Source organism: Cricetulus griseus, chromosome 3 (genome assembly GCF_003668045.3).
Source record: "Cricetulus griseus strain 17A/GY chromosome 3, alternate assembly CriGri-PICRH-1.0, whole genome shotgun sequence".
NCBI classification, from domain to species: domain Eukaryota; kingdom Metazoa; phylum Chordata; class Mammalia; order Rodentia; family Cricetidae; genus Cricetulus; species Cricetulus griseus.
The window spans coordinates 145955539-145981096 of record NC_048596.1 but is presented as its reverse complement, the minus strand read 5'-3'; the positions used below and the strand labels follow the sequence as shown (position 1 = coordinate 145981096).

General features: G+C 45.8%; 1 pseudogene; it reads left to right on the top strand.

Moving 5' to 3' along the window:
- The window catches only part of LOC100762030, a 111963-nt pseudogene extending 87526 nt beyond the window's left edge, over nucleotides 1-24437 (top strand).
- The last annotated feature ends 1121 nt before the right edge of the window (nucleotides 24438-25558 follow it).

Below are 25558 nucleotides of genomic sequence, written 5' to 3'. Positions count from 1 at the left end.
GCCTTGGGGATGAAGGAGGCCGCCACTGACATCTCGAGGATGAGGACCAGGGTTTCACTTCAGGTCTGCAATTCACTTTACAAGAGCCCAAAGGACAGATCTGGGCAAAGAAGAGTCCATATCCTGGGGCGTGTGCCGCATTCCTGCCCCAGGAATTCTCTGCCTCAATGTCTGCTTGGCACAGATAATTTATATGTCAGTAACGATGTAAATGGGCATTTAATCCACCGAGCTGATAACATCCACATCCCTCTCTGCAGCCCTTGGCTCCTATAAATCACCACAAACACCTCTCTGCCAGCCGTTCCTCATAGCTCTTGTGAGTGCTTGTCTCCATGGTGGCTTTCCTCCCTGCTGTCATCTTCCTTCATGCAGAGAGACCCGGACCTGAAGAAAAAATGTTCAGTGGTCAGATTTGTCTCTGGTGAAGTGTGATGCTCCAGCTGTCTTGTCTGCCATCTGGAGCCACACAGCAAGGCCTGGGCACAGCAGTAGCAGGTAGTCTTTCTCTGAACCCCACAATGGTCACATCTATGGGTAAGCAACCTGGGGGGTGGCTCATGGACATGGATGCCCCACATTTCCTGCTCTTGAAATTGCAAGGCAGTGCTGAAAAGGAGTTGTCTTTCAAACCCATGTGGGGCTCACTGTCAAGGCAGCAATAAAGCATCATGGGATAGTGAGAAAGGGGAAAACACTCAGAGCAGCTGGAAGCACCAGCACCCCCCCCCCCACCGTTACAGTTATAGGAGGTGGTGTGTGGTGGGTGAGACATTTCTGGTGGCCACAGGGAGGGAAAAGTGTAGCAATGATCTGACAAGCAGCTGGAAAGCAACTGTGCCCCAGAGCTGCATTCCCTGCTGGAACCTGAAGTGACCTGAGTGGACATTGGCCGCTTCCTACCTGATGTAATAGCAGTTCTGAACACCAGAGATGAGGGGAGAGAAGAGAGCACCCCAGAACATTATCACTAGGTGCAACTTCCCTGGGTGGTTTGAGAGGTGGGGACAGGCACGCCTGAGTGTACTATAAGGACCTCAGTGACAGCAACATCAAATGTCTCTCTTCTCAATACCAGCACCTCAGGAAACAAAGGCCGAGGGGGTGGTGGGGGCTTACTGAAAAGCACTAGCTTCATGCCAACATATTTAACCAAATACTAGCTTCCCAGCAATTCAGTCAGTGCCAGCCTTCAGGCGAGCAGTGGCAAGATCCAGCCAGAGTTAATATAAGACAGAAGTCCCCAGATCCTTCCTTGCAGTTGTCCTGACCAGCAACCACTTTGAAATGAGGCTGAAGTCACCCTCTGTCACCACTCTGTCAGGCTGCCAGGCAGCTCACTGCCAAAGCAGGTTGAAAGGCGACGTGAGAGTTGGCAACAGAGGGCTCATGAAAAGAGAAAGACCAGAATGGGTAGGTACTTGGAAGAGATGCTATAGAAAGAAATGTGGCTTTCCAGGGGCACCCCCAAAAAGTGTGGCTTGTCCTGTGCCACACACTTGGCCAGAACAGAGTTCAGTGGGTCACACTGCCCCTTCTGATTTGGATTAAGAATCAACGAGGAGCTGGAAGTCCAGAAAAGGGCCACCCGAGGGCAAGATTTCAGTAGTTTTCTATGGGCCCAGGAAACAGCTAAGCACCCTTGGCCGCCCACCAGTACCCTGGACATTACCCCTCCAAGAGATCTCTAGGAATGTTAGTTCCAGAGCACAAGGCAAGAAAACTATCAAACCACCTCCAAGAAGAGCCCTTTCCAGATGCTCAGCTGAGACCTCAAAGACGACTCAGGTAAATGTAGTTAAGTTTGCATCTCAACTCTGCAACTGCCTCACTGTGTGACAGATATCTTCTCTCATCTGGAAAGTACAGGTAATACTAATAACTAAACTATGCAATTCATTTGCTATGTGGCCTGATAAGGTCATTGAACGCCTGCTGTGTCTCCAGTGCTATCTACTGATACACATACCCAATTATTAAACAAACCCCTTTGTCATGCGCCAGTCATCTTGCCTCCTGTTGAAGACTGGACAAGAATAGTCAAGCAACTAAAATGAAAGATGGTAAAGAAGTCATGTGTGTAGAAGTTGAACCAGGTCTGGCTTCAAAATTCTCACCTATGTCCAAACTGCTCTGGAAAGATCACGGGCAATTGTCTAGTTCAGAGTCTATACTTTCTATAGCTTCTGGCTGTGCTCATGAATAATAATGAAAGGAAAAACAAAACAGAGCCCAGAAGAGTCTCCTCCTGAGAGGACTTCTCCAGGCCTGGGCTCTGCCTGTGTCTGAGAACAGCTCTGGCCCCTCCACCAGGCTTGAGCCAGCCCTCTCTCGGGTGAGACCCTGTCACTTCCCATCACACCAACAGACGCACACACCCTGAAAGCACATGAGGACAGACGCCATCGCCACAGTAGTATCTTCCCTGCCAGCAGTGAGTGGAAAGATGTGCCACACCTCCTGCGAGCCTTTTGTTTTCTCTAGAAGGCAGTTTGCACCAGTTCTGGGGCCACTGTTGTCACTTTTCCACATTGCAGGAGTAACCAGGAAGTTAGGATGTTGCTGCCAGTACAATCTCTGATGTGTGTTCTCACTGGCAATGGGTGGAAACTTCGTAAGATCAAATGCCCTGCTTTCTTACTGCCAGAAAAGTCTACGGAAGTTTAAGTTTGGAATTGGAGGTGAGGAGGAGGCAAGACTAAGAGGACATTAATTAGTTCATTCGAAAGTAAACATGCCTGTTGGATTGATCTCTAAATGCAGCTGTTCAGTACCAGCTTGTCCTCTGTGCCATAAGTTAGCCAGGTGTCAGCCAGTTAGCCTGGGGCAGGAAGGGGGGACTTAGAGCAGATGGTACCATCAAGTGAGCTGGGTAGCTTATGGGCAAGCTCCTTATCTAGAAGTTCAGAAAACAAGCCTAGCCATATTACAAATACTTAAACACACTGCCAGGGGTCCTAACCAAACAAAGATTCCATAGGGCTTCAACCTCCCATTCCACATCTGTCCTAACTCCTTTCAGGACATTCACAACAGGGGTATAGAAGAACAGTTTGCAGGTTCAGCCCTCAGGGTACAAGAAAAGAATCTAGTCTTCAAGGCAGAGATTCTCTCAGAGGTCCTTTTGTGTAGAAAGTCCCAGTCCCCCGAATGGCCCATGGGATTCCAATGCTAAACAGCGGCAGGTTAGGGCTTCAGAGCTGTATCCACTCCTGCTGAGATGTTAGAAGCCTGAGTGTATTTCTCACATTTTGCTTAATTTTCCTAAGTTTTCAAAATTGGGCGCTGTCCGTTGGTCTTCTCCCTCCTCTCTGCAGCAGCTCCCACTCCTGGTTTCCCGCCTGGATTGAAGGTGGAAGGATGAGAAAGGATAGCCTGACCGTGTTGTTTTGTGCATAAGAGTGCATCCCTAATTCAGCATCTGCTTCATCTTGCCAATAGGAGAGCCAGAGGCGCTCCTTGCAGATCTAACCTTTCATCAACAGAGCCATAGACAAGTTATACATGGTGTGTGAAAGAGTACCAAGGAGGTATGGTGGGCTTGGGACTTAGGGTGCAGGGTGGCATGCACCCGAAGGAGTATGTGAACCCGGCACTTCAGCCGGGGGATTGACCCAGCTGCCAAACCCAGCGCCTTTATCTGAGCACACCAGCAAGCCGAGCATGCTCCAGCCTCTTCCTCAAGAAAAGAAAGGATCACACACAAAAATAAGTCACTAGGGCCCCAGCTGGGCGGTGCAGGCTGCCTCTGCTGCCATCTCCGAAATCCCTTTGCCGGCAAAAAAAAAAAAAAAAAAAAAAGAGAGAGAGCTGGCTGGGCAGATGCACCCCTCAGCAGGGAGGGCCAGGGGTCCGGTGCTGGGGTGCCTCTTCCTCAGCTCCACCTGGGGCCCACAGCTGCCAGGAGTGGAGTGTGAGAGAGAGAGCACCGAACCGGGCCTGGCCTGGTGCCCCAGCTCAGGCTCCAATCAACCTACCCCCATCCTCTTGCTGACACGGTAAGATCCAGTGAGAAGGCAGGCTTGAGAGACAAGACAAATATACAGGCATACACAGCGGACACACACGCACACACACATATCTACAGCTGCTCTGATCACACACTCGGGGACACACACACTCAGGGACACACACACACACACACAGACACACGCAGCTGAGTTCCAGACCTCTATTTGGAGACAAATGAGGCCAGAAACAGAGGCACCGACATAAAACCACACGTAAACATACCGAGAAACCAGAACAGAAAACAGAGACAGAGAGAGACACAGAGAGAGACAGAGAGACAGAGAGAGAGAGAGAGAGAGAGAGAGAGAGAGAGAGAGAGAGAGAGAGAGAGAGAGAGAGAGAACGCAGACCTTGGCAGAGAAGCCAGGAACAGTAGTACTCAGCCCCCAGCACCCCAGAGAGTGTCTGTAGACACCCACTACAACAAATTCACAAGGACCCAGAGGAACAATCACGGAGTGGAGCCAGAGAAATGCAAAACAGAGCACTCAAAAACACAAGAACACGCGAGAGGAGATGGGCAGCCTTGGGTTCGTACACTGAGAGGGGCACACGCCCACTCCGAATGGGAGCGTGCGCAATTTCGTGCGCGAGGCCAGAGAAAGTGCACAACGGGGCTCACAGCCACGGGTCTCAGGACCCAGTGTAGCTAACCCAGCATCTGCTGGGGAAGTTTCTCAAATCATCTCTGAACAAGGGTGGCTGGACTGGCCCGCCTGCTTACGCGGGTGGCCAAGCGTCAGCCTGTAAGGTTTCTGTGGTTCAACCTGGGGCTTCACAGGCTCCCCGCCCTACTTCAAGGTCCTGGAGTAAGGGTGCGGTCTCCCAGCCTAGTCCCGTCCCCTCTGAAACCCCACCCTGCCTGGACCTCCAATCCCACCCAGAGCATCTTAAGAACGCTTCTTTTTGTCAATCCAATTGGATGGCAAACTTTCCCCGCGCTGGTCCTAGTGGGCAGCCCGGCCAGGCTTGACCCCAAGAAGGCAGCGTAGGGTCCTACCTGTGCTCACGCCGGCTTCTGGAGCCACAGCCTCCAGCCAGTCTTGCGCTGTACTCTGACCGGCGCTCCTCAGCCCCTCAGCCCCGGCTTTGCCACTATAGCCGCTCCTTGCCCTCCCGTTGTCCGGGAAACCGCCTCCTCCCCCTCCCTCCCCCTAGCCAACCAGTGTAGTTCACATGGTGCCTCCCAACCAATGGGCAGCCTCGCCATTCAGATTCTCCCCCGCCCCTTTCAGGGTCCGGAGTATCTCCCCCGCCCCGGGACTAGAAAGATAGACAAGGCCCCTCCGGAGCGGCTGTTACTCCGGTGGTTGGGTGGGGTCTTCTGCTAGCACCTGTATGTAAGCAGATGCACTTGACAATTCTAGAGAGAGCAACTGGACAACCTGAGGAGGGAACGACCTCTCCGAGCATCTGGTCAGCTCCCTCCAAATTCGAAAATTCCCTAGTAGGATTCCGGCCGCCAGGGAGCTGTCCAGACTGTGAGGTCGCTCCCAAGGCAGAGAGCTCCTCAGTCTCCACAGAGTGTTTAGCACCTTCCTGAGCAAATCCGAGGTCTGGAGAGTGCTTCCCAACACCAAACTCAAATCTCTGCTTTTCTTGGACACGCAGAAAAGGGGTGTATGGGCCATTTAACAGCCAGGCCTTCGGAAACTAGAAGAGGATATGTCCTTCCCGGGTCACCCACCTGGGGATGATTCTCTTGTGTTTTTCTCTAATATCATCTTGAAACTGGGGCGGCTTTGCCCAGCAGTCTCCCTTTCACAGAGTGCTGTGGTACCTAACTGCCCAAGTATGAGGATGAAACTCGAATTGATCGAAACAAAAAAATCTCTCATCTCTTCACCTAAGTCAGATCCCAAGACATTGAGTTAAGGGAGAGATCAGACATGTACAGATACAGGAGGGGCATGAGCATGTTCATTCATTCATTCACTCATTCATTCACTTACTCACTCACTCCATCCATCCATCCATTCATTCATTCATTCAATCTTTGTTTCTCATCTCTCCCTTCCCCCTTCCTCCTCACCTCCCCCACTCAAACACACATGTTGTGATCTCAAGTGAGAGCTGAAGATGTCTATCAAATGACCATTTTAGTTTTCACCAGCCAAACTTTACTAATAATTGCTAAAATTTTACACCCAACTATCTATTTGAATCCCAACCTTCAATCTGCCCAGATTAGCCAAGATGGAATGCTGAAATTTCCCAGACATGGAAAATCCAGAACAGGGCATGACTAGGTCTCCTAGGTTCTAAGACTGTCAGCTGGGAAACTACAGCAGCACCCCAAATGCCACTTCACCACAAGTCTGTCCACATTGGTCTCAGCACAAAAGTCCCATACAGACTGCAGAGTGTCTCTGGAATGGTCAAATTCTCAAGAAAGAATTTCATTGGTTATTGACCTTAGAGTCAGGTCAGGTGCCAATTGGAGTAGTAATTAAGAGAGGGCCCTTCAAAACAGCACCGTGGAAACAGGACAAGCAGAGGCACCTAGCTCAGCTTCTAACACTTGAACCCAAGGCTCTCTCACACCTCCATATTGTCCTTAAAACCAATAGAGGGATGGGTCTGGATCAGAACACATTATATGCATACATGGAAATGTCATAGGAACCCAGTACTCTGCATAATTAATGTGAACTAGCAGTCAGATGGGGACTCGTTTATTACCCTTGGGGACCTGATCTTGGGATCCCAAGAATCTAGTGGGCTAAAGCTGGCTGTCTCAGCTGGTCTCCAGTATATGCAGAAATCCTGAAGAAGTAGGCTCTAGGGTTGGAGAAGGAATGGACTTGCTAGTGAGGGCAAGAACAAGCAGGCAAAGAGAGAGTAAGTTTCTTTCTTCCAGGCTGCCAGCAGAAGGTGTAGTCCAGATTAAAGGTGGATCTGCCAGTCTCAAAAGAACTGTATGAAAGGTGTGTCTCCCTCCACACCTCAAAGATTAAGATTAGAAGTGGGTCTACCACTTCAAATGATTTACTTAAGAAAAAAATCGTTTACAGGCATGTCCAGCCATTTGGGCTTTAGTTAATTCAAGATGTAGTCAAGCTGACAACCAAGAATAGCCATCACAGACTCTCATAGCAATACCTGTTTTCTAGCATCTTCCATCCCATATCATAAACCATCACTCTTTCTGCTTGTGTCTTCAGTTTATGTACTCACTGATCCTCACTCAATTCAGCTAGGAACTTAGTAGCTCAGCAAGCATTCTGAGACAGAGCAGGGAGGTCCCTGTTCTCATGGGGTTAGTGGGAGAAAATAAACAAATGGAAAATAGACTGATATCTCCTGCAGATAATTTGGGCCAGCAACAAAAGCTGTGTGGAAAATAAAAACAGGATGGTGAATGGGAGATAGCTTTCTTTAAGACCAAGTTCAAAGTTGGGGCTTAGTGATAAGCAAGACCTACCCATGCAAGGATCAAAGGGGAAACACTTAGGCAGAGGCATCTGGGAGTGTGAAGTCCATGAGGTAGGTAGTAAAACAGGATCGTGTGCTCACTATCAAGAGCTTGGTCAGCACAACCACTGCATGTAACAGACCATTAGAGTGGTGCTGGGTGGATTGGAAGAGCTCCATCGTGTGAGGTTTTTGAGTCCACAGAGGTAGACCAGATTTTACTGGTGCAGCTGGAATCCACACAGCACTTCGAATTTGGAAACAAGCATATATGATGCAATGAGCCATGTTATCTGCTTCATTGAGAACTGATTAAAAAAAAAAAGGAAGCAGATAGTAACCTTGAGGATGGGGCAAGTGTGATCAAGATAAATGGATGGGATTAAGGAAGACTTTGGAGTCAGAAGCCATATGTCCAGATTTTTTTTAACTTGAGTTAAAAGGGGCATTCCTTTGTTATGAGGATTTTCTCACATTCTTCTTTCCTAGGTCTGTACTTACACACGATGGAGTACATGAATGCTCAGTGGACCTTTAGATAGGTAGGTGGGTGGGGGGTATGGATAGATGGATGGGTAGGTGGGCTGATGGGATGGGATGGGTGGTTGTGTGGGTGAGTTGATGAATAGGTAGATGGAGAGTTGGGATGGGGTAGGTGTGGGGGTGTATGGATGGATGAGTCTTTTAGAAATGCCTTGCTTGGTGATTAAGAGTATCTACTCCTTTTACAGAAGACAAAAGTTCTGTTCCCAGCAACCACATTAGATGGATCACAACTGCCTGAAACTCCAGCTCCTGAGGGTCCCACACCCCTGGCTTCCAAGGGCACCAATGCTCATATGCACACCCCCCCACACACACACAATTTAAAAATAAAATAAATTGTTTTTTAATGGAAACAAAACAACAGAATCACCTTGTTCATATCATCCTGGGGAAAGCTGGGGAACCAAGCCTATGGGACCACCAGACTTCTCTTTCCAGACCCCTACATGACACCAATTTTACCATCCCAGGCATCTTCCCTTTACTTTCCTCTCTCCTCTTCTTTCTTATCCCCCTTTTTTTCCCCCCAACTGCCAGTGTAACCCACTCAGTACTCCTTCACTTCACCTTTTCCCTCTGAGATTTTAGTCCCATCTAATTCTGCTTTCTTGTGCCACCAATCATTTTTCTGATGCATTTTAGGAGTGCCTTCACATGTCTGTTCACAATGATCTCACTGATAAGAATTTCAAAAGAACTGGGAGTCCTGAGAAGTCCAAAGAGATGGCTGAGAGATTGGCCTCTCTCTGGTCTTCATTCTCAGCCTGCATGTCCACCCCTCACACCTTTAATAGAGCTGGTTCTTGGGTTTGTAAACCCATGACAAATCAAAAGAGCACACTTAATACTACCCATTTGAACTGACAGCCATTGTCATAAGAGACTACAATCCAGCAGCTAGACTAGAAATAACAAACCCATGAGAATCAACACATAGGGTCTGAGCTCAGGCAGAACAGTGTGGCATTTCTCACTGGCTTACCGGAAAACAGCCACAGGAAAGAGAGAATGATTCTTAAGTTGAGAAAGAGCTCCTTAATGAGGTGGCAATCCATTTTCATTAAATACACTGCTGTGGCTCATCAGAATGCTGACTCAGAAGTCAGTGACAGTCTTACAGAGCAGGGGAGAGTTTAGTATGCTAGCCTGTCCTGTGAATTAGCTAACTGGGTTTGAATGGACAGTCCCAGGGCTACCAAGAAGTTCAACTGTCTAAAATGTCTCAAATCTTAGACAGCAAGAATTTTATGCTAACAGAACTCCTCATCTGAATTTAGCAGACAACTCTAAGACATGCCAGTCAATCTAAATACTTGACCCTACCTAAACCCCCAATAACTATAAATAGGCTCCATTTATCATCATGCTCTAACGGAGAAAAGAGGAGGCTCAAAGGGGTTGACTAATCTGCCTTTGGTCACAATACTTGGTGATGGCAGATTGTTTGCAATCCAATCAAACACCGAGTAGGGCACAGACTATATTCCTGTATTTTATTCCTCAGAATGTATAGCAGAGATCTGGGCATCAAGGATGTCTTCAAAGGAGGGCTGGGGAGGTTAACACCTCAAACCATTGTTTAGGCAACTCTGCAGATACTGGAGATGTTCTGAGAGACGTTCCATAAACCTGTCCTCTGGGCAACAACACTGGTGGGTCTGCTCCAAGCTTCCAAAAACTCACTGTGATCACTGTGATAACATGAGATTGCAATTATGGATCTTTTGGAATCAGCTTGAGTTTCACTCTTGAGAGAATAAATCCTGGCTGACAGTGAAATCAGAGACTGGCTGTGAGGGAAAGTCAACACAGCACCTCCAGTGTCACCAGAAAGCCGGTGATACCTGTTCTTAGATGCCATTCTTCTATAGCTTTGCTGAAGGTGACTAAGTGGATGTCACCTGTAGTTTCTCTCTGAGTTCCAACATCTTCATCAGCAGAGTGCACAGAGTGATGGGAGAGGAGATGGCTATGACACTCTGGATCTTTCTGCCCTTCCCAAGGTTGGTTCTGCTCAAACACGCATCTTGTGGTCTTCACTCTGCACCACTGACCTGAGTGGCTACAGCAGTCATGTGGAGCCATTTACCCAGCTCACACTGGGTTGAGTCAACATAGCAGTGTCTGAAACAGACAGTACTGTGGGAGTTTTCTGTCAGCTGCCAAAGGTGGGAGCAGAGGGTGGACAACTACAGGGCCTTGACTCTAGAGCTTCTACAAGCATGGGAGGACACTGTAAACACAGGCTGCCGAGAAACACCCACATCCCACTGGCTGCAGAGGAGTCATATCACCGGAAAGATGCTCCTCCAAGGGGAGCATTTTGTGGAGGCTGGGATGGTTACTGACATCATCTCTACATGCATTGTAGAGGGTGCTTTGGTTTTCAGGATATCTTAAGAAAGGGTGGGTGTAAATGTATTGGAAATAGGGTGCAAATTGCTGGCAGATTGGATGAACATTTATCAAGTTCACACAAGGACTGTTTCTGCTACTGGAAATGCTACTGTAACTGTGGTAGAGTGCTCCACCGTGCAGCAGTGGAGCCAATTAGGGAAGAGAAACAAATGCACACTCTGGATCATCTAATGTGGCAAAAGGATGTGACTATGATGGTGTGTAAACAAGGACTGCAGGTACAGAGATTGACAGGATGACATAGGATGACAAGGATTGCTCTGAAGAGGTATCAATCCAAATTAGACCTGAAGGAGCTAGCCATGTTTTTGGAGAGAAAATAATGGAGTAAGTAGCATGTGCAAAGACCCTGGGCCCACAGTGAGTTAGAAGTAGTCAGGAAATAAGTAGAGCCAGAGTATGGTGAAGTCGAAAGAATATGAGGCACATCAGCCAGGGAGGTTTGCTCTAAAAGCCATGGAAGTTTGAAAAGGATATTTCCAGAAGGTTCCTTTGGCTGCATTGTTGAAAGAAAGCAGGGGTACCAGTTACAGGGTCATAGACACCAGCAGGCTTGAAGAGAAGATGAAGATGGGAAGGCATCAGCAAGGATGGGAGGGAATGCCAGAGGGACCTAAGTGGCAGTAGGAATTATCTGCCCTGTCTGAAACTTGGCCATTGTACAAACACTCATAGCACCCTGTCCTCCCCTGCCTAGGCTCCTGCATTCACACACTGAGCTATTATAGGATTTCTCTCCCATCCAAAGGTGCATATGGTACCTTTGGCCAAAGTACACACTGCTAACTGGACCCACCTCATCCAGACACATAAAGAGACCATATTATCTCACCTCTAGGGCATATGGGAGACTCTGGTGCATTTTGAGAGGTAGGCCCACAGAGGCGGTGAGCATTCCAGCAGGCCAGCATTTCTCAGTCACTGAAAACAACAATGGGTAGACCCACAGGTAGTCTTGGCTCACACCTCTCCATCAATGTTTTTCAATGTGCATTATGTGCATAATTATCAACTCAGTCCTCACAATTATCCCATGACACAGATGCTATCCTTACTTTTTAGCAAAGGAATCAGACACCAAGATGTTCATGAAGCTGGGGTTCAAATCCATATACTATGGGGATGTAGCTAAGTGGTAGAGCATTTGACAGCTGAGTGCCCTCTAAACACCAGCTCAGATGTTTCTGCAAAGGGATCTTGAATGTGGATGTTGGGGAATTGGAAGTGGAGGGATGTGGGGCGGAGCCACTCCCACCCATGGGGCTAAGCTCCAGTCCTGCCTCTGTTTCTCCTACTTCTGCGCCCTGGGAAAGCAAGTGTCACTTCTTAGAGCCCCAAGTTTCTCTTCTGATTACAGAAACACTATGAAGTCTTGCTACTGGTGTGTTTGTAAAGCAATGATTAGGAATCTGGATTATTGGGTACAAAGGAGCTCCTGTAAATCAGACAGGGAGTGGAGAACAGGAATGGCTCAGAGGAAGGATTGGAATACTGTGGCAAAGACCTGGGACAGGAGAAAACTCCTACTTCCATGCTTCCATGAATTCTTAGCTTCCCCCACCCTGGAATTCCCTGACTGCTGTTCACATGCACACACATGTACACATGCACACATGTGTACATACACAACACACCCAGGGCACCATACCCACTGCATTCCATAGCCCACCCCATTGTATGTGCTCCTGGAAGGCATCTTTGAAATCCAGTAATGCCACCACTCTGTGTTGCTGCCTTCTCTCCTGGGACTGAGTGTTAGAAGCCTACATAGTCTAAGTTTTCAAAGAACATTTCTTTGAAATTTCTTTGTTTCTTTGAGGCAGGGTTTCTCTGTGTAGCAGCCTTGGCTGTTCTGGGACTCGATTTGTAGATCAGGCTGCCCTTGAACTGACAGAGATTTGCCTGCCTTTGTCTCCCAAGAGCTGGGATTAAAGATATGGGCCACCATGCTGGACTTCAAAGAACATTTCAAAACACTGTCTTCTTCCAGGTGGCCAGGTTAGCTTTGGGAGGACTTGGCATTAAGTCCCAACCTTCACCAGAAAGCTATTTTCGATGGGTAACTCCTGGGAAAGGCAGCTTTCTCCTGTGGGGTGACACTGGGTATCTAACAAAGCACACCCAGGGCAGCCCCGTGCTCAGGAGTAGTTGACTAACACCAATCACACTCCTTTTAGTTTTCATTTTGTTTTGGCTTTGTTTTTGTTTTGAGAGAAAGAATGTGAAGTTGGGTGGGTGGAGGGATCTGGGAGGAGTTCGGGGAGGGGAAAGAACATGATCAAAATATATTGTATGGCATTTGCAAAAACTAAATAAAAACATTAGAAAGTTTTAACTTTACAACTACAAAAAGAGGCAAAGGAGATGGAGGAGGAGAAGGAGGAGATGAGGAGGAGGAGGAGGAGCCTGTTCTGGAGAGAGGGATTGGGGATTGGAATCATCTGCTGCTCTTACACAGGGCCCAACTTCTATTCCCAGCACCCAGATCTAGCAGCTTAAACTGCCTGTAACTCAGCCTCCAAAGGGAATCCAAAGCCTTTGGCCTCCAAAGGCACCTGCAATAGCATGCACATACTTACACACACACACACACACACACACACACACACACACACACACACACACACTCGATCTCAAAATTAAAAATAAATCTTTAAAAGAGAGAATCTATTCTAGCTGAATGAAGTTGCACATATCTGTAATCCCAGCTCTGGACATGTAGAGACAGGAGGACCAAGGCAAGTTTGAAGCCAGCCTGAGCTACAAAAGCCACACAAAACAAAACAAACAACACAGATGCAAGGTAAAGACAGTGCTAAGAAAATGGGTCACTGAATAAGGGTGCTTGCTGTGTAAGCATGAGGACCTGAGTTTAACTCTCCAGAGCCCACATTCAAAAACCAGACGTGGTCATACACATGCCTATAATCCAAGAACTGTAGAGTCAGAGACAGGAGAATGCTGGGATTTGCTGGCTGATAGCAGTAGCTCAATGTCCTCTACTCGTAAAAAAAAAGAAAAAAAAAAAAAAAAAAAAAGGACCTCTATGGCTCAAGTGGTCCAGTGAGCAAGAGCTGCAGCATGTTGGGCAGGACCTGGATTGAAGAGCAGAGGTCATGTGCCTAGGCAGGCCTGAGGGTGAAGCAGGTAAGAAGTTTGGGGCAGGGGTAGAAAGGGAAGAAGGAAATAGCTACCATGGTGAGACCCAGCTTTGTAGCATGGAGCTAGAGTCTCCAAGAGAATGGGGTCAGCAAGAGTCAAAGACGCAGGGTCATGAGTAAGGCAATGGGTGAGTTAGCCCAGCTCTTCCTACTTATCTACAGATGGCAGTAAGATCAAACCGGAAGATGTTAGCTTACACTTCATTTTCTTCCTCATCCTTCCTCAGACGCTTGGATGTAAAGGCAGAGAAGGTGACCCAGGTCCTGGCATCCACCTCCATGGCCATACCCTGGAGCAGGTGGACATGATCTTCCTATACGGGGTGAAGGAAAGCTGATGAGACCCATTCCTCACTCCTTGTGGAGCAGTAAATGACCCATCTCCACTGTCTGGATCCCAGCATGGCTTCACAGAGTGGAGCAGGGCTTCACAGAGCAAGCCTGAGGGGACTCCTTGAGTCTCATTGCCCAACCCACAGAGCATTATAAGCAATCTAGAGTCTATAGTGACCACTGAGAGAAGTATATGAGGGAGAATAGAGGATCTAAAGAGGAATCAGGGTGAGGGGAAACACACAATATGTAGAGCAATGGCCAAACTCACCCAGATGACTAAGGGATGCGTCAGAGGCCAGTGTTAACCTGTATAACCCCAAAGGTGAGCACAGACCTGGATTCTCCTTGTCACATGCCCACAAGGCCAGGCAAAACCAATTCCACAGTTACTTGTCTATTTCCAGATCTGCTCATAATCTTTAGGGAACCCCGCCACGGCTCTCTACATAGGGAACTCCACTATCTCCCAGATTCCCTTGTCTACTTGTGTCTAAGTGGGGCTCACCAAGGACAGAGCACTGAGCACTGTGTGTGAGAGATGCCCAACTCCTAGTCTTCTTCTTGGACACTGTATCCTTTGGGATTTTGGTCTGTGGCCCTGTGGCCTCTGCTTCAATCTCAATAGACATCTAAATGGGTTCTGCACAACCTCCATCTCCCTATCCTCCTGCATCCTTCATGACAGTGAACAACAATTACTGTCCCATTGGGCTTCTCAGTCCCAGTGTGGGCAGATACAATCTCCCACACTGCACTGGGCTCCTGGTTCTTTCACTAGACTGGGACTAGGCAAGACCAGAAGACCCCACCCCAAACTGCACTCTTCATGCCAGGTAAGACCCCTAGAGTCTATTACAGACTTGGGGTGGGAGGTTAGATCATCTTAATCAACTGAGGCCTTGCAAACTCAGCTGACTGTAGTCTAATATAATTGATTAAAGCAGGTCGGTTATTTCTGTTCATTTGTTTTCAATGTTTTTGTTTTGGCCATCAGATTAAGGAAGTTCAAACTAGAGTAGGGTTGAAGAAAACTAAGATGGCTAAATCGTGCTTGGATAGACTATCGTGCAAGTCCTACCCACAACACTAAGTCTAAATGTTAAGTGATTGTGTGCCTTCATTTTGACTAAGCAGTGTGAATGTGGACAGAGAAGAATTAAAAAACAGCTTAGGTGAGATAAGATGAGGGTCTTATGTCACCCAGGCTGGCCTCAAACTCCCAATGTCATTGAGGATAACCTTCAACTTCTTATCCTCCTGCCTCGACCTCATGAGTGCTGAGATTATAGATGTTCACCATCACGTCTGGATTGTATGGTGCTGGGCATCAAACCCAGGGCTTTGTGAATTCCAGGTAACTATTTTACCAACAAATATACCCATACCTACCTAATGCCCTTTTAAAAATACATTTTCTTTCTTGGTGGACTAACTCATATGGGTCACCTGGGTTTTAGTGGAGCAGACATCTCTGCATCAGTGTCAAAGATGGAAGAAAGATGAAATACCTTTCCTCTGTGCAGCCACCACCTAACATTTGAACAATACGGAAGAGTTCACAGAACCCAAGGTGTAAAGCTAAAAATACAGGAAGCAGGAAAGACTAGCAGAGGCGTTAACACACTGCATCTGAAGCAAGTACTGAACTTTCCATAAGCCATGGCACAACCCAACTAGGTCAGATGCAAAACTCTCACTGCACAAGGGTATGCGGCAGTGCAGACTCAAGGTGCCCCAGAAATGCTTGTTCAACTTGGGGTCACATGATGGGGTTAGATGGCATGGCACCAATTATTCAGAGAAGAGGTCTCAGAATCCCCTTGAGCAATATAATCTTGGACTAGACGGGCCAACACATAACTCATGTTTTCATACCCAAAGAAGTGCATGATTTTTTACAGAGAAGGTTGCAAAGAAGGCATTTAGGAAATGATGGAGTTGAACAGGGTTTGTATCTGTATTTCAAGCTCTTGAACAGCTGAACTTGGAGAATCACCAGTTCTGGACTAACTTGGGCTACATGGGGGACCCTGTTACACATGCACAGAAAGAACAAAAGCAAGAAAAAGAACTAACAGGAGATAGCTCTGCACAGTGCTGAGCCCGGACTCGGAGCCTGACTAATGTAGGTTTTATCATGACTAATCATACAGAAGTTATGTGACCTCAATGGTTTGGGGTCTCTCTCCCCACATATACATAAGGGTGATAAGAGGCTCCCCTAGAGAATCTGTGAGGATGGTGAACAAGATGGTGCTGGTAGCCTATCAGTGTTATTTACTGCCATTTCACAGAATTCAATCCCTAAGTTTTGTTTGTTTCCAGAATAAACTAAAGATGTTAAAGGTATAGGGAGTGTAAAATGAATAGACCCATGTTAAACATCCTATATTCTCACAGTTACTTAGAGGAAGGAGCTGTAGAGCCAGGGCACAGTAGGGCCAAGGATGGCATCAGGGATGAAGCTGTGCTATGTCACAGAGGACTTGGGATGTCATGGGTCTCCAGGGTTTCCTAATTGAGTCTCACTTAGGTTAGAACCCACTTGCCCATGATGTGAAGGCAAACAGAACTCTCGACAGCATAGAGCAGAGAACCTGTGCTTTTGCCCGTGCTGGTTTAGAAGGACCATCTGAGGGAGGCATACCACCTGATTCCACTTACTCGCCAGGCCCCCTGTCTTCAGACTCCACCCAGAGATTTAGATTGGTAGAGAGGAAGAGACTACACAGCCAGATACAGCAAATAAAAGGACAGACTCATACCTGATGCCTCCATCTCATGCCTCATCCTGTGATTTTTTTTTTTTTTTAAATACTGCCAAGGCTAGTACTGAAAATTCCCATGCAGATACATCCTCTATTTGCATCCCATCTCAGGGCTTTTATGGACCTGCATGAATCTTCTAATCTAAGGGCTAAAGGTAATTTGCTTCATAACAAGACTTTTGAGACCTTGAACAGAAAAGTTTAAGTTAGCCCACATGGGATAAATGATCGTTTGAACAATAAACAATAAAACTTTCCCCAGCAAAGCCCAGCTGCCTCCTCCCTTGCTGCTGTAGTGTGACCCTCACAAATTCCAGGGGCTTATGTGCTAAACCCTACTTCCACTCACCTTCCCAAATCCAATCTCTCCTTCATGGAATGGCCTTCCTACCAAGTGTGTACCAGCCTGAAACATCCCTAAGGCACACCCCAGTAGTCCCTCCTAACCAGCTGGGCAGTCAAGGCAAGCCTCATTGCAAAGCTGTCAAGACAAAGGCGAGAGGTTACATAATTCCAATTAGCAAAAGCCCCACCGACTCCAAACAGCCCCTCACAGCTTCATCATCTCTCCCCTCGGAGGAAATCATCACAATTGCCACCAACATCCGAGAAACAAAAGGTGACAGAACAAACATGAGGCTTTCAGGCAGACCTCGGGATTAGAATGTAATCTCAAAATAAAGTCTAATAACTTTCCCCCTTTTGAACACACTTGGAATAAAATTAGCATATAAATCAAAGATTAATTAGGACATTGTAACAAGAATCAGTACCGGCTGCTACGAGGGGTTTCAGGCCTGCTATAATGCACCAAATAAACACCATAATTAGAGAACAAAATCAAGGCGGTCTCTTGGCAATCAATCACCCAGCCAGGCTGGAATCTACACTGGGGGTCACCTCTGTGTGCTGTTTTGTGCATCTTGCCTCCCAGCCAGTCTCTCTCAAGTCACCACACATCTTCCAGTCTCTGTTGGTGGCACACATTTCTGGGTCCTGGCACTTAAGGGGAGTCCTGGCACTCATCAGAGGTTGGGGAACTTTCAAGTAACTCAAAACAACAGTCTGAGGGCTTCTAGCAGAAGCAGTTAACTCCCTATTCTAGCTGTACTAGGTCCAACAATGGCTGGTTTTTCCCAATCCAGAAAAATAACTGCTGGGGCCCTGAAGAAGAGTCTCCCCTCCTTTCACTACACTACTTTTCTTTCTTCCCCAAGCCTAAATTCCTCCTCCCACTTACTCTCCCTCTGGTCTCTCTCTCTCTCTCTCTCTCTCTCTCTCTCTCTCTCTCTCTCTCTCTCTCTGTCTGTCTGTCTCTCTCTCTCATCTCCCACACACACACACACATTTCCCTTAGAATCTTTGCTATCCCATCTCCTAGGGATATATTTTTGTTTGTTTTGTTTTTTTGCATGGCTTTCTTCTTTCTGTCTACAAATATCAGCTCATCTGAGCAGTCTTTCCCAATTCAAAATAACACCTCCCATTATGTTGACTCCCTTTGCTTGGAAGTTTGAGGGGCCACAAAATTGTACTGTCTACTCCTGTTGTGGAATATTTGTTTAACTATGCAAAGATGTTTTGCATTTGTCTAACTACGTAAAGTTTATGTCACAGAATATTTGTTTAACTCTGTAAATATGTCTTGCATTTGTTTAATTAAGTAAGATGTGTTGTTTTACCTTGCCTGCCTAAGGCACATGATTAGTCTAATAAAAAGCTGAATGGCCAATATCAAGGGAGAAGGTGTAGGTGGAACTTCCAGGCAGGGAGAGTAAGTAGGAGGAGGAATTTAGGCTTGGGGAAGAAAGAAAAGAGACAGCAAGACACGAGAAAGCAGGAAAGTAGATATGCAGAATGAAAGAAAGGTAAAAAGTCCCAAGGCAAAAGGTAGATGAATAGAAATAGGTTGACTTAAGTTAAAAAGAACTAGTGATACAAGCCTAAGCTAAGGCTGAGCATTCATAATTAATAGCAAGTCTCCCTGTCTTTATTTGGGGGGAGCTGATTGTCAACCCAAAGAAACTTCCAACTACAAACCCCTTAGATCTGATCCAATAGCAGAAAAAGAATAAGAGTGAGAATGAAGAAGAGGAGGAAAGATCCAAAAAGGGCTGGGAGAAATGACTCAGTCTGCAATGTGCTTGTTGTGCAAGCATGAAGAATTGAGTTTGGTCTGCAGTACCCACAAAATAAAAGGCCAGGGCCAGGTTTGGAGAGGTGGCTCAGCAGTTAAGAGTATGTACTCTTTTTGCAGAAGACCCAAGTTCAATTCCCAGCACCCATGTTGGGTGACTTTAAACCACCTGTAAGCCTTACCTCTACTATCCAATGCTCTTCTTCCCAGGATACATGTGTGTGTACACACACACACACACACACACACACACACACACACACCACAGACACACTTACACACACTCCACATGCCACACACACACTCTACACATACACACAGAGACACACACAGAGATACACACATACACACCACACACACACACACACACACACACACACACACACACACACAACTTATTGAGAATAGGGACCAGCAAATAGCCAGAAAGGGAAGTGTCTTGCAAAGAGCACCGTGTGATAGAGGAAACAGACTCATCAAATTGTATGAGCTGATGTTCTAGCTCGTCATTTATTCTCTTAACTTTCATAACTCCATTTGAAGCAAGTCCTAGCAACCACCCCTTGTGTTTTCTACAGTGGAAAAAGTAGAAATAGCTCTCAAAGGAAATGCTTCACCCAAGGTTGTTAGTGGCAGGTCTGAAATTTAAACCCAGTAATGGCTTGTCTCCATGCTTGCAACAAAACACTGTGTACAAACTGTTACAGAATAAAACTGTGAACTTCTGTAACACCATGAAAAGGACAGGAAGACTGGATGGGAGGGAAATTTGATGTGGCCAGGGAAGGAAGGAAGGACAGCCAGGCCACTCTCTTCAGTGACATTTGACCTAGGATTTTCTGGATAGCAGTTTACTTGGCTAGTTGAGCTCAGGCACAGTGGCCCTTTCCACATGGAGGGCCCATATTTGCAAAAGCCTGGAGGATGTGTCCTGGGGCAGCTGCCAGTGGCTCACACTGAGGGGTAGGGTAGAGGAAGGTGTGGTGAGAGGTAGGTGGTGAAATGGGAAAGCGACAGATATCCATGACCATAGTCTTTATTCTTGGGCCAGCTGGAAGACCTCCAGCTCTCAAAGAAATAGCCCAATGGTGAACAACCACAGAATGTGTAAACTGTGGTCAAAATACAGAGAATCTCACCTTTCACACCCTTCACCGATTCAATTGTTGCACAATATTGCCTGGGTCAGTGTTGTGGGTGTCAGGGACATGGTCACCATTCTTGTGAGGTGTGTACAGAGCATGCTGGGGAGAAGTCTTAGACAGCCCACCTGTGCATATTTTAGTCTACACTGCATGGGGCCAGTCAGACCCTGTGTCAGGTGCTCTGTTGAATGGTCTCTTTGTGTTTTAATAAAAAGTGAAGATACATCTCCCAACTACAACTAGACCCAATGACCAAAACAGACAGCACTTAACAACATCAACAGCCGCTTAAGTCTTTATTGGATTTAAAATATGTCCCATGAAGTTGGCGCAGGATAAATCATGTGGGCTGCTCTATAGCATGAACTTTTTTCATTGAATCAAGGATGATGAAATGGATGCCTGCAGACCTGTGATTCGTTCTGCATATTGACATGCTCCAATCCACTGAAACTTGTCTAAGGAGTATAGTCAGCAATATGTGGCATAAAGGTGAACCAGGAGACAGATTGCTTCCAAACAGACTTCAGAAGCATTTTTAAGTGTCTCCTTTGCTCCCTGTTATGTTCTTCCTCCTCTAGAACAACCAACTGTAGACACTACCCAAGCTCCCCGAGACTCACTTCTCCAAGCCAACCTTCTTTGTGCAACTCAAGAATGCCAAGCTCACTCCCACTGGAGAGTCTTAATTCCTGCTATTCCCCTGCATCATGTGCTGTTCCTTCTGATGCTGGCTGGGACTCCTCTCTAATGCCACAATTCAGATGTCACCTCCCAGGAGAGGTGGTTTGGGCTGGTTGCTTAAGGTTTCCTGACCCATAGCGCACTGTGAAATGATCTGAGATCTGCTTGGTGTTCCCCTCTGTCTTCCCTTATTAAAATAAAAGCATCACCTAGCAAAAGGCTCCTGTTTTTATTTCCCCAGCCTATAGTCCATCACGGAGCAGACTGAAGAATGCATGTATGGGTTATCTAGGGTTTTTTTCCCCAGCATGCTCTGGACACACCCTACGAGGGTGAAGACCTGGTCCCTGACATCCACAACACCCACTCAGTCAATAGCTTGCCATAACCGAAAGGGTGATGGGTGAAGCATTTCTCTGTTTTGACCACATTTTACACACACTGTGGCTGTTCGTTGTTATGGGGCCCTTGGCATGGCATTTATTTGGAAATCAGAGGCCTTCCTGCAGGGCCAAGGAAGAAAACTGTTGTCATAGCAATATAATGCTGCTGTGTATCTTGCTTCAATTTTGGGAACCACATAGGAAAGATGCAAAATCTGGGCGACTGTGTCACTGCCTGGAGGAGAGCTGCTGGGTGATCATCTTCCTGAGGTTCCCAGTGTGGTTTGAGGTCTCCCTGTTATGTCAGCAAGTATTTCCTTAACTAACCCAACACCTTTGACCCAGTTTCTACCAAGCCCTTACAGTCTAGATATGAATCTCTGTCTGGTATAGACATCACAGATACTTCCTCTGGGTCTGTCACTCATCTTTTAACTCTCTGTAGCTGTCTTTTGTTCCACAGACATTCAGAATTTGTACCTAGTCAAATCTGTCATCCGGAGGCTTTGTTATGCACTAAGGAAGGACTCCTCTATCCCAAGATTACAAAACAACAAGCTCTAATATTTCATTACTATTCTTTTCTTTTTCTTTTAAGTGTGTCATTAATTGTCACAATATTTCAATTGCTATTGTTGCTGGCGGTATAAGAGGATCCTTTCTGTTGTGATCCTATGCATTCTCTACTCCATTCTCAGAGATAGCTTTACCTATCCAAGGTCACATTTGGAGTAGGGGTAGGGGATTCTGGAGCTTTATAGTTTGTGCTAATAATATAACTGTCCTTACATTATGTTTTTATTCCTCAGTTTTTGACTGTTTCTTTCTATTTATTCTTCCAGATTAATTCTAGAACAACTTATGTTTTCACCAAAACTATCCCAGTGTTTTGTTTACTAAAGTTACACTTATGAACTAATTTGAGAAATATTGCCTTTAAAAATACTGAGTCTACCTTAGAGAAACATGGTGTATTTATCTCTTCTTATTCTTTTGCTTACATAATAAGGATATGATTTTTCTTTACATTGGCTGTCTTAGTTTGCTTCATGTTGCTGTAACAAAATGCCCAAGGCTGAATAATTTATTAAGAAGAGACTTATTTAGGTCATAGTTTTGGAGGGTAAAAGCCTAAGACTGGGCAACTTCAATCTGCTTGGCCTGTCATTGTGGCCCTTCTGGCTGCACTACAGCAGCCAGCCTCAACAGTGGCAGCAGTGCTTGGGAGGGAGGTTACATGGGAAAGAGGAAGCAGGAGAGCAAGTTTTTATCAACCTGTTCTTCAAATAAACAATCTAGTCCCTGCATCCTTCCCTAAGGCACAGCTTCTAACACCACCACACTGAGTTTTGGTTGGGAGAAACCACAGCACTGGCCTTGGACATCTCTGTCTGTCGTTACTCCCAGGTGTGTTGAAGAGCTTGCTGTTGTCCGAATTCTTCCTATTGGCTGCTAGGTTAGTTTGTATCTAGAGTATCCTCAAAAGTCCCCTGTGTTAAAGGGTTGGTCTCCAGATCACAGTGCTGTTGGGAACTGGTGGGACCTTTAAGAAATGGAGTCTGAGTCAAGGGGAGCATAACTTTAATCCCAGCACTTGGGAGGCAAAGGCAGGTGGATCTCTGTGAATTCAAGACCAGCCTGGTCTATGAGGGCTAGTTCCAGGACAGGCTTAAAAGCTACACAGAAAAACCCTGTCTCGAAAAACCAAAAAGAAAAAGGAGAAGGAGGAGGAGGAGGAGGAGGAGGAGGAGGAGGAGGAGGAGGAGGAGAAAGTCTGGAGGGAGGTTTTCCTGTAGGTATGCCACCCTTGAGTGAGATACCGGGAGCCCAGTCCTTCCTCTTTTCTCTCATATCCTGACTGTGAGGTGAAGGGTTTGTCATGTACTGCCACCACAAGGGCTGCCTCACCACAGGCCCAAAACAATAAATCCAACCAATCAGAGCTAAAGTCTTTAAAACAGGAAACTAAAGTAAATCCCTTCTCTTTATCCTTGATTGTTTCTGGAGCTTGTTAAAGTAACAAGTACCCAACCAGTAGTGATTAACATACCAGAGAGCTATTGTTCTGCATATTTCCTTGTGCCCAGAGCCTTAATAATAATAGTTTTTTTAAAGGCAGAAACCTCTTAATAGTTAATCTTGTTATATAGTCCATCCAAACAAATCTATCATCTTCACATAGCCATGCCCATCTTTTTCCCTCAAATATTTGAATTTTTTATTTCTTTATCTTATCTTATTGCTTAGGCTAGGAATCTAGTCTCATCCTAGCCAACCTCAGGGACAGTGTCTATCTTGTCCATCTTTTTACTGGAGAGGCCTCTATAGTTAATTATATATTAAGTTGAATGCTGCCCTTCATTTCTCATGTTCTTTGTGCTTTATAGCTTTCAGAATTCACTAAGTAAGTTTTAATGGGGAAACAATGTCTAGCTTTGTAAACACGTGCATTCAACATTTGCAGAGACAGTCATATGGTTCTTCTCCTTTAACCTATTAGTAGAGAGGAATCATTAACAGAGTTCCAAATGTTGAACCACACTTACTTTCATGGACAAAGCCTTACTTCCTCATGGTAGGTTGTACTTTCAATGCTTTCTCAATTGTATTTGCTATTTTGTACAGAGTTTCTTTTCAACCACATTCATAATCATATGGTTGTTGTTTGAGGCAAGGAATATTCTGACATCCTTGGAATATCCTGAAAACATGATGTGGAAAGTTATGGAACCTCATGGATCAAGTGGCTAAATGAAAAGAAACGGAATAAAGAAACAGACTTCTGAGGTATAGCTAAAGCTAATGGCTAAACCCTCTGAAAGCAATCTACTTGTTAACTCTATAGGCATCACCACATCCCTTTTGATCCCTGGGAGTCAAAACTGAATCTGGGGCATAGGGAGAGCCATAGGTCCCATTCAAGCTCATCCTGGAGCGTGACAGCTGCACCAGGAAAACAACATTCATGAAGTGCCACTTGATGGGCAAGTTTGAGAAGAAGCATGCAGCCGCCTTGGGTGTGGAGATGCACCCTCATGTTCCACACCAACAGAGAACCTATAAAGTTCAATGTGTGAGACACAGCTGGCCACGAGAAGTTTGGGAGCCTGCACAATGGCCAGTGTATCCAAGCCTAGTGTTCAATTATAATGTTTGCCATAACATCAAGAGTTATTTATGAGAACATACCAAACTGGCAGAGAGATCTGGTGTGTGTGTGTGTGTGTGTGTGTTAACATCCCCATTGTGTTATGTGACAACAAAGAGGATAGTAAAGAGGAAGAGGAAAATGAAGTAAAAAAAACTGTTGTCTTCCACCAAAATAAGAATCTTCAGCACTGTGCATTTCTGCCAAAAGTAACATCAACTTTGAAAAGCCTTTTGGCTGACTTGCCAGAAAGCTCATTGGAGATCCTGACTGCCCTCCAGGATGAGGATGACGACCTGTAAGAAAGTGAGAATGGACACCTGTATCAGAAGTCTGGCTTTGCAGGCATCTGTCCTGTGACATCAGTGTGTGGACCACCTCACTGAGATATGCAGAACATGAGCTTTTATGGGACGCTGGAGGAGATAAATGGACTTCCCAGTGAAAGTGGCAGTTAAAACATACCTTGGTTTTGTTTGGACTTGTATATTTAGCTGTTTGGAGCATAGTTGTTTCCTTCCTGAATTTCAAAGATAAGACTGTTACAGTCACATTGAAATATTCAGAGGTGAGATCTTGTTTGTTACTGTCATTCCTATTTCTTATGATTAGAAACAGAATAAAGTTGTATTTAAAATAATACAAAAAAATTTAAAAATGGAGCATCATGTGGTGGAACATACTTTTAATCCCAGCATTCAGAAGGCAAAGACAATGGATCTATGTGAATTCCAGACCAGCCTGGTCTATCTATATAGTAAGTTCCATGTCAGCCAGAAAAAATGGTGAGACTTTTTCTCAAACAAACAAACAAAAAAACCCTGGAATATAGGGGCAATTTGAGCTTCGTTGAATTGAATTTAGAAGTTTTTAATGCTAAAAAGGTTTCAATCATTTTAATAGAAGGTAATAGAAGCTGAAAACCCAAAGGCAGAATCTGGGTGAGACCTCTCTGACTCCAAACAGGCAGAAAAGGAAGATGTTATTGGTATTTTTACTTGGGCTTTTGCAAGCAGAGAACCCTAACATTTGGATTTTCAATAGCATCTTCATAAAGAAAGAGTTCACACTGTAATTTAGAATGCTTCTGGTTAATTTAGTCCTGCTGTGTTCTGTTAAATGTTCTGTTCATATGTGTGAACACTTGGTGCCCAGCGGGGGGCGCCGTTTAGGAAGGTTGTGGAAAATCTGGAGACTTAATGAAGGATGTAGGTCACTGGGCTAGCCTGAAGGCTTAATAGCCCCCACCCCATTTCCTGTCTGTGCTCTGCTTTTGAGTGCTGCTGCCACATGTCCAGCTGACTCTATTTCCACCATCATGCCTTCCCCACCTAACTCTCAGCCACAGTTAGGTTTTCCTTTCTTAAGCCTCCCTTCATGAAAAGTAATTAATATAAGCTCCTTGTA